Source organism: Leucopleurus acutus (genome assembly GCF_964270905.1).
Source record: "Leucopleurus acutus genome assembly, chromosome: 10".
Lineage (NCBI taxonomy): Eukaryota > Metazoa > Chordata > Mammalia > Artiodactyla > Delphinidae > Leucopleurus > Leucopleurus acutus.
This window is the reverse complement of record NC_139153.1, coordinates 41,338,059-41,348,215: the sequence shown is the minus strand read 5'-3', so window position 1 is coordinate 41,348,215 and position 10,157 is coordinate 41,338,059.

Below are 10,157 nucleotides of genomic sequence, written 5' to 3'. Positions count from 1 at the left end.
GGCCTCACAGCCCAGCCAAGCCGCAGGGAACACGTAAACACCAGCCGAGCCGGGCGGCAGGCAGGCAGGGAGGAGGAGCCCAGAAGACCCTGACTCATCAGCCTCCTTGGCCACGGCGTCTGGACACCTCATGGTGCCGCTCTAGATTCCAAGTCAGGCCAGTAAGATGAGCTCCAGCTCCCACCTGTCTTGGGCATGAAGATAGGCCCGGCCTCTTCTGGCCTGTCTCCCCGCAGCCCAGGCTGAGGACCTCTGGAGACCCGTGGAAGGAATGTACCCTGCTGGGGGCTCCTAGAACACAGGCCAGGCTTCAAGAGGAAGCTTCAGCTCAGAGCAGGATCGAGAGGGTCCAGGGCCATAGAAGAGAGGCCTCTAACGACCCACAACATGCCAGCCTGTGGAGAAGGAGAGACTAAGTGGGGCCCACATGTCAGCGGAGAGTGAGCAGGCTTTGACAGTCCACTCCCGTTACCACTCAACTGGGGTGGAGGGAGGACAGAGAACAGAATGAGGGGAAAGGGGACTGAGTTCCCTGGAAGATGAAAGGGACATGACCCAGTCCAGCGGTCTGATCAGAGCCTTGTTCAGACAGTTTGTGAGGGAAAATGGACCTTCCTTGGGGGAAGAAGGACCTTCCTTGGGGGAAGAAGGGGACACGACCCTGCTCTGAGGGCGGGTAAGGAGACATAGAACTTCCATGGGTGTTTGAGGGGACAGAGCTCTACTCTGAGGGTCCAGGAGGGGACAATGAACCTCCTGAGGGGGTCTCAGGGGACACAGTTCTGCTCTGAGGGTACCTGAGGGGACAAAGCTTGCCCTGTGTAGTCTGAGACACAATCCTTTCCTGAGGGCACATGATGGGACATGGACCTTCTGTGGGGGTCTGAGGAGACACAGCTCTGCTCCAAGGGCGCATGAGGGAACATGGACCTTCCATCATAATCTGAGGGGACTCAGCTTTGCTCCGAAGGTGCGTGAGGGGACAAGAACTGCCCTGTGTGGTCTGAGAAGAAACCATCCTTCCCTGAGCGCACGTGAGGGGACATGGACCCTCCATGGGGCTCTCAGGGGACACAGCTCTGTTCCAAGGGCATGTAAGGGGACATTAAACTACCTAAGGGGATCAGAGGGGACGCAGCTTCACTCCGAGGGCGTGTGAGGGGTCTCTGGACCTCCCGCGGGGGTCTGTGGGGACACAGCTCTGCTCCAAGGGTATGTGAGGGGACATTGGGCCTCCTGAGTGGGTCTGAGGGGACACAGCTCTGCTCCAAGGGCACGTGAGGGGACCACGAACAACCTGAGTGGGTCTGAGGGGACACAGCTCTGCTCTGAGGGTGTGTTAGCAGACATTGAACTTCCTGAGGGGGTCGTAACGGACACAGCTCTGCTCCAGGGTGCATGAGGGGACATTGGACCTCCTGAGTGAGTCTGAGGGTACACAGCTCTGCTTCGAGGGTGCGTGAGGGGACATTGAACATCCTGAGGTGGTGTGAGGGGACATAGCTCTGCTCTGATGGCGTGTGAGGGGACATTGAACTGCCCGAGGGGGTCTGAGGGGACACACTCTGCTCCGAGGGCTTTAGAGGGGACACTGAACTTTCTGAGGGGGACTGAGAGAACACAGCTCTGCTCCGAGGGTGCGTGAGGGGACACTGGACCTCCTGAGTGGGTCTGAGGGGACACAGCTCTGCTCCAAGGGCATGCAAGGGGATATTGAACCACCTGAGGTGATCAGAGGGGACACAGCTTTGCTCTGAGGGCACGTGAGGGGATTCTGGACCCCCTGCGGGGGTCTAAGGTGAAACAGCTCTGCCCTGCGGGGATGTGAGGAGACATTGGACTTCATGCTTGGGTCTGAGGGGACACACCTCTGCTCCGAGGGCGCATGAGGACAGGACCTGCCCTGTGTGGTCTGAGGAGACACAATCCTTCCCTGAGGGCACATGAAGGGACATCGACCTTCCCTGGGTGTCTGAGGGGACATAGCTCTGCTCCGAGGGCACCTGAGGGGACATTGAATCTCCTGAGGGGGTCTCAGGGGACACAGCTCTGCTGCAAGGGTGAGTGAGGGGACATAGACTTTCCGTGTGGTCTGAGGGGACACAGCTCTGCTCCGAGGGTGTGTGAGGGGACACTGGCCCTCCTGAGGGACATGTGGGGACAAAACTCTACTCCGAGGGTGGGTGATGGGACATGGACCTTCCATGTGGGTCTGAGGGGACACAGCTCTGCTCCGAGGGTACGTGAAGGGACATTGGACCTCCTGAGCAGTCTGTGGAGACACAGATCTACTCCGAGGGCAGGTGAGGGGAAACGGACCCTCCGTGGGGGTCTGAGGGAACACCGCTCTGCCCCAAGGGCATGTGAGGGGGCACTGGACCTCCTTAGGGAGTCTGAAGGGACACAGCTCTGCTCCGAGGGCAGGTGAGGGGAATTTGGACTTCCTGAGGGGGTCTGAGGAGACACTTTCTGCTCCGAGGGCATGACAGGTGACATTGGACCTCCTGAAGAGGTCTGAGTGGAAACAGCTCGGTTCTGAGGGCACGTGAGGGGACATGGACCGTCCTTGCAGGTCTGCGGGGACACAGTTCTGTTCCAATGGCACGTGAGGGGACACTGGAGAACTGAGGGGATCTGAGGGTACACAGCTCTGCTCCAAGGGCATGTGAGGGCATAAGACCTGCCCTGTGTGGTCTGAGGAGACAGAAGCCTTCCCTGAGGGCACGCGAGGGGACATGGACCCTCTGTGGGGGTCTCAGGGGACACAGCTCTGCTTCAAGGGCATGTAAGGGGACAGTGAACCACCTGAGGGGATTAGAGGGGACACAGCTCTGCTCCGAGGGCATGTGAGGGGACGTTGAATCTCCTGAGTGGGTCTGAGGGGACAAGCTCTGCTCTGTTTGTGCGTGAGGGGACATGAACCTCCCGATGGGGCCTGAGGGGACAGCTGTGCCAGAGGGCAAGTGAGGGGACATGGACCTTTTGAGGGGGTCTGAGGAGACACAGCTCTGCTCCAAGGGCATGTGAGGAGAGAAGGCCTGCCCTGTGTGGCCTGGAGACACAATCCTTCCCTGAGGGCACCTGAAGGGACATCGACCTTCCGTGAGGGTCTGAGGGGACATAGCTCTGCTCTGAGGGCATATGAGGGGACATTTGAGCTCCTAAGGGGGTCTCAGGGGACACAGCTCTGCTCCAAGGGTGAGTGAGGGGACATGGACCTTTCATGTGGTCTGAGGGGACACAGCTCTGCTCCGAGGGTGCAAGAGGGGACAAGACTTGCCTTGTGTGGTCTGAGGAGACACAATCCTTCCCTGATGGCACGTGAGGGACATGGACCTCCACGGGGAGTCTGAGGGGACTCAGCTCTGCTCCAACGGTGCGTGAGGGGCAAGACCTGCCCTGTGTGGTGTGGAGACACCATCCTTCCCTGAGGGCACATGAAGGGACAAGGAGCCGTTGGGGTGGGAAACACTGCGGGGACACAGCCCTACACTGAGGGTGCTTGTGGGCATGGACTTCCTGAGGGGCTCTGAGGGGAAAAAGCAGCGCTCTGAGAGCGCTTGATGGGGCACAGACCTTCTGTGGGGGTCAGCAGGGACACAGCTCTGCTCCGAGGGCACATGAAGTGACGTGACCCTGCCCCAGGGGGTCTGAGTGATACAGTTTTGCTCCTAGGGGGTGTGAGGGGTCATGGACCTGCCGAGGGGGGGGGCGGGGGCGGTGGTCTGAGGGGGTGCAGTCCTGCTCTGAGGGTACTAGAGGGGACGTGGACCATCCATCCATCAGGGGTCCTAACAGGGTCCTGGCTCTGCCTTCATTTTTAGAAGTGAGGTCTGGCTGTGGGGACCCGGTCAGAGGGTGCTGGGTCAGTGGCTCTCATTGAGCACTGGGACACACAGGCTGGACTGTGTTCAGCTATAACCCTGTTGTCTCCTCAGCCAGCCCCAGAATGATCCCAGCCCGAGGCTCCCACGGCCAACTGAAACAAGCCTTGCCTGGGGCAGAGGAGCCTCCTCTTGGGCAGCGTAGGGGACTCTAGAGCCAGACAGGGGTCTGGGCCCTGGCTGGCTTCCCGTGTTTGCTGTGTGATCCAGGGCAAGCTGCCTTCCCTCTCTGAGCCTCAGCTTCACTTCTGAGGTCAGGCTCCTGTCTAGGTCTCTTGGCCTGTGTGGTCTCAGTACCCCGACCTGCTCCCTGGTGGGCCCCCAGGCTAGCTCTTGGCTGCCTGGACAAGGACTTTATCTTTCCCTTGGGCAGACCTGGGGCCCTCAGCACTGAAGGCCAGGACATCCCCAGGTGAGAGGCTCCCTCCTTCTTCGGCATCCCGGTCATGCAGGCAGTGGGGGCCGAGAGGGTGGGTGTGGATCCTGGGCATCTCCTTCCCATCCAAAGGCTGGGGGTCAGGAAAGGGGCCAGGGTCTGGGAGGCAGAAAATTGTATCCCAGGCCTAAAACCATCCCTTCAGGCCTCAGCCTTCCATCTGTGCGTGAAAGGAGGGGAGGTGGGGCCCTTCGTGTGCCTGAATTAATTATGCCCCTGCCACCTGCAGCATCTGTTTTAGGGGGGTAGAGAGGAGAGTTTCAACGCCCCCAAAGGCTTCCTGACTGGAAGGCCTGATGGTTCTCAGTCCCAGTTCACAGACTGCAGGGTGGGGACATGGCCAGCGGTTCTGGCAGGGGACTCTGTTGATGGACAGCCCCACGGGGCTCCTGTTGGCTTTGCTTCCCAATGGCGAGGAGGAGGGGACGAGGCCAGGCTGGGAGGACGGGGTTCTGGGCATGGGACACCGGGCTTGTGACCACTGCAAGCTCCCTTCTCAGAGCTTCAGTACCTGTGGCTCCAGACTCCAGGCCCTGGTGCACGAGGCCCTCCACCTGCTCCTCTCCACTCCCCACGCGGTGCTCTCCAGTCAGCCCTCCTTGGGGGCCTCTGCCCCAGCACCCTTTTCCTGCTGCAGCACGTATGAGTCAGCCTTGGTGTGAACCACGTCCTGGCCCTGCTCAGAGGCGAAACTGTCAGGCTACCTGCCCCCAACAAGCGCACCCCAACCAGTGAGATAGAGAGGTGTGCTGTGTGTCTGTTGTTATGTGTATGTGTTTGTATATATGCTTATTTGCATTTGCGTGTGTTTGTTTGTATATGTGCCTAGTTATATGTATCTGCTGTGTCTATTCGTACTGTCAGTTTGTAGTTCTATTTGTATCCTGTGTCTGTGTGTTTGTAATGTGCTCATGTTTGTAATATGTATCTGTGTGTCCATTTGCATGTGTGTCTTTTGGTGTGTCTGTGTGCGTGACTGTACTGTGTGTGTACCAATATGTCTGTTTGTATTTATTGGTATGTCTGTGTATGTGTGTGTGTCTATTTGTGTGTGTGTGTCTGTGTGGACCCGTGGTCTGAGAACGCCGCCTGTGGGTGGAATTTGGCCCAGAGACATGTTTGGTTTGGCCCTCATAGTATTTTCAACATCTTGAGCCAACATTTAAAAATCAGGATATTTCACATAAAAATTCAGCTTTTCAGTTTCTTTTAAAAATTCAGAAGCCCTGGCAGCCTCGGGCCTGCGTTCCCATGAGGCCACTCTCCTCCAGAGCTGCTCAGAGGCTGCCTCGTCCTCCCACCCTCCACAGCCTCACCACTTTTCTCGCCCAGCAGCACCTTGAGGATGACTGAGTTTGTGATCCCAGAGTGTGTGGTCATGACCGAGTGTAAGCCTCGTTGCCAGGGAGTGTGTGCACGAGTGTATGGGACGAGTTCATGTGTGTGTGTGTAGGGGGGAGGGTGTGTGTGCGCATAAATCCATTTTGCAATGGGGGGCGTGTACACATGAATGCGTGTGTGCATATGAGGTCAATCTGTGTCAGTGGGCTGAGCGCATGTGTGAATGTGTGCGTGTGTGCATTAGGCAAATGTGAGTGTGTGGGGGACATGTGAGTGCCTGCATGTGTGTAGGGCATCTGTGCGTGCGGAGGTTTAGGTATGTGAATGCATGCGTTTGCAGGTGTGTGTGCGTGGGGTTTGCATGGACATATTTGTGGCCATGTGGAGTGTGTGAGCCACTGCGGTCTGAGCATGCTCTGCACAGGAGCTTCTTTCGGCCTTTGAGGGGGAATCGGATTCCGGGCTTCTGGCTGGGCCACCTTGTGGGATTTATTTCTGTCTCAGTGCCGACCAGAGGCCTGAGTAATGGGAACATTTTAAGAAAACCAGTAAATACATAGAGAAAGGGCAGGCTGGCCGGGAAATAGGCTGGACACCCCTGCCCAGCCCACAGCTGCCAGAGGCCCTGAGTCCAGGCCTAAGGCAGGGAGGGAAGCAGCCCTAGAACCCAGCATGCTCAACCACTGTGCTCTATGGATACCCACTTCTGCCCATCCAGTGGGTGAGTCCCCTACACCACCTGGATGGCCTCTGGATCTAGGCATCTTCGCAGCTTGGCTCTGAGCAACAGATGCTCAGGACAGGCCCAGGGGGTGCCATGTCAGACCTGGCCCAGGGGCTAAGGGGACCTGACCCTCCAGGTGGGGCCCCTTTCCCAGCCAGGCTACAGTGGGTCCACATCCCTGAGTATTCTGTCCACACACGTCTCACACATACGTAGACCTTCCCTCGGGAGGGATGAGGCTGCCTGTGACCTGGCAGGGTTGGTGCTCCCCACAGGGTTGGGAGGGTACGCACTACACTCCACTTGGAGCCCACACACCCCAACGTGCCTGGTGCCTGGAACCTGCGGAAGGCTGGTGTCGGTGGGGCAGAGTGGAGGGTTCTGTTGCTCCCCAGGACATGGCCACCACTGTTCTGGGTTTCAGGCTGACTGAGCCCCACTCCCGGGATCACCTCTGATATCAGCCCCTTAAATGACACAGGCCCCACGGGAAAGGATGGGGTGCTTCCTCTGGTGGGGTGAGGTTCCTTACAGAAGATCCACTTCAGCAGAGGGAAAAGCAGGCTATGCTGACCCACACTCCCCCTGCAGGGGCCCTGGGTCAGTGTCTTCTGCTGCCCCCCAGTGGCCGTGTGTGGGCAACAGGGGAAATAAAGGCTACACTGAGATTCTTATCCATAAAGGTCTGCTGGCTGAATAGAATTGCTGGGCTCTTGGCCCTAGATCCCCACCACTCACTACCCCCCACTGTGATGCCCAGTGAGATGGTTTGGGGAAAGCCAAGTCTTTTAGACTGGTCTGAGGAAAGGAACGTGGCTCCTAGCACAGATCCTGAGACCACTTGGAAGGTCAGCTCCTGGAGAGCAGGGCAACATCAGGTTTACAGCTGCATCCTTAGCCCCTGTAACAGTGTCCAGCACAAGGTGGATACTCAGGAAACAGGATGAATTAATGCCTGAATCCCCAGCTCCTGTAAGGGTGCTGCAGCAGGCCCCAGATGCAGCTCAGAGCCCCATGGAGAGGTCCCCTGAAGGTGAGCAGGAGTATCGCACACTGAAGGCCAGGGGTGGGGAAGAGCAGCATGAAACCCCAACAGGGGACTTGGCCTGGACGATGCCTTGGGCTTGAGGATGCACAGGTAGAGTCCAGGGGACTTGATTTGCCCAAACTGGTCACCTTCACACAATTCACCTGCAGCCCACTGGGCTAGACAGAATTTTCCCTTGTAACTTTAGGGGCTGTGCCTCTCTGTGACCCTGTGTCTGCGATTCCTCACTGTGTTACAGGCCCTATACCAGCCCGGATGTCCACCTGGCCTCTAGGGTCCTGTCCCTGCAATCCCAGGTATGACTTCCTCCCAGCCCTTGTGCTGCCTTCCCTCTTACCCAGAGGCATCAAGCGTGAGTCTCTGGGCCAGCAGGCCCTGTACTCCTGTCCTCTGCTTGGCAAAGGGGTATCCATGCTGTTGCCGAACATTTCAAACCTGACACCTCTCCTGAGATGACCCAGAGGCCAGATGTCCTCGAGGATTTCCAGCAGGAAGAGGGGCCTGGAGTGTTGGGAGGTCAAGGTTGTCCTGGAGGAGTGCCTGGTGAGCCGGGTAGCAGTGGGCACACCGGGGCTCCATCCACAGAGCTGGGCACTGCCACTTGGCCCATTTCTTCAGCCCTATGACAAAGGGGCTGCTGGGGCCTGAGAGTCTGTTGCTGGGGCCTGTCCCTCCAATCAAGAGTACTGTATTATTCTAGGTAGGAGTCCTTTATCAGATATGGGGTTTGCAAGTATTTTCTTAGTCAGATTTTCTCTTCATCCTTTTAACAGGGTCTTTGTTGGAGCAAAAGCTTTTCATTTTGGTTGTCAAATTTGCCCATTTTTTTCTTTATGAATTGTGCTTTCTCATGTCTAAGAACACTCTTCACCAAGCTCTAGGTCCTGAAGGTTTTCTCCTATAATCCACTTTAATTTTTGTATAAGGTCTGAAGTGTAGGTTGGGGTTCCTTTTTGGGACCTTTGGATGGATATCCAATCACTCCAGCACAATTTACTGAAGACTGTCCTTCCTCCATTGAGCTCATTTTGCACCTTTGCCAAAAATTAGTGAGCCATACCTATGTGGGGCTACTTCTGAGTTCTCTGTATTCTTCCATTGATCTATGTGCCTACTTTTCCACCAATACCACCATCTTGATTACTGTAGCTGTATAAGTCGTCTTGAAATGGGCAGATTGACTCTTCCTGCTTTATTCTTCTAGTTAAAAATTGTTTAAGCTGTTCAAGTTCTTGTAACTTTCCTGATACATTTTAGAATAATCTTGTCTATATATAAAAATCTTATTGAGATTTTGATATGAATTGCATTAAACCTGTGTATCAATTCTCCAGTAAAACCACCTGAGCTTGGAGATGTCTTTTTCAGGGGTTTAAAAATTATGAATTCAATATCCTTAATAGTTACAGAGCTATGCAAATTATCTTTTTCATTTGGGGTGAGTTATGGCAGTTTGCACTTTTCAAGGAATTGGTCTATTTCATCAACTTGTCAAAATGTGGGTATTTACAGTACCCCTTTATTGTCCTTTTGATGTCCATGGGGTCTATAGTGATAGCGTTATTTCATTCCTAATATGCCTAATGTGTGTCTCCTCTTTCCTTTTTTTTTTCATTTATTTTTGGCTGCATTGGGTCTTCGTTGCTGCGCACGGGCTTTCTCTAGTTGTGGTGAGCGGGGGCTACTCTTCATTGCCGTGCACGGGCTTCTCACTGCGGTGGCTTCTCTTGTTGTGGAGCACGGGCTCTAGGCGTGTGGGCTTCAGTAGTTGTGGCACGTGGGCTCAGTAGTTGTGGCTCGTGGGCGCTACAGCGTGGGCTCAGTAGTTGTGGCGCACAGGCTTAGTTGCTCCATAGCATGTGGGATCTTCCTGGACCAGGGATTGAACCCATGTCCCCTGCATTGGCAGGAGGATTCTTAACCACTGCACCACCAGGGAAGTCCCTGTCTCCTCTTTCTTCATCAGTCTTTATTTCTTGTTAGTCAATTACTGATTTCTGCAATGTTTACCACTTTCTTTGCTCACCACTTCTTCCTGCATCCTGTGGCAGGCACTGCTGGCTGCCTTCCCGGTACTCTTTCTACCCTTCTTCCTTTCTCATGGAACCTCAATTTCAATCATGGTGGCAATGTGCCCAGCTTAAAATACCCTTACTCCCCACATGTCTGCAGTTAGGGTTGGATCTGACACAGTAATGGCTGATCAGATGTGAAGGAAAGCATGGGGGACAGGGCTTGAAGCCATGGTTTCTTCAGCTGGCTTGCCCTTTGCCTTTCCCCCTCCTGCCTGTAGCTCAAACCTGGGAGGTCGGTGCGGGGGCGGGTGAAGGCCTCCAAGAGAGTTAAGGACGGCAGCTGAGGACACAGAAGGGACTCACGTCCTTCGTGGTCTCAAGGAGTCACTGTACCACCTTAGACATAACACAAGAAAAAACCCCTCCTCGCTTAAAATCCTGTAGGTGAGCATCTGCCAAATGTCATCCTGATTCCCACATCCTTCTCCCTGCCCCCTCCCTCCTCCTCCTGCTACGGAGCATCCTTTAGTAGTTCTTTCAGCAAAGATCAGTGCAGAGTAAACACTTAGTGCCATAAGCCTGAAAATGTCTATCTTGCCCTTATTATTTATTATTGAGCAGACTGACATTTATGTTTCCTCAGCACTTAGGAAAAATTTGTCTTCTACTATCTACCATTGACTGATGAAAAGTGGAACTCATTCATTAG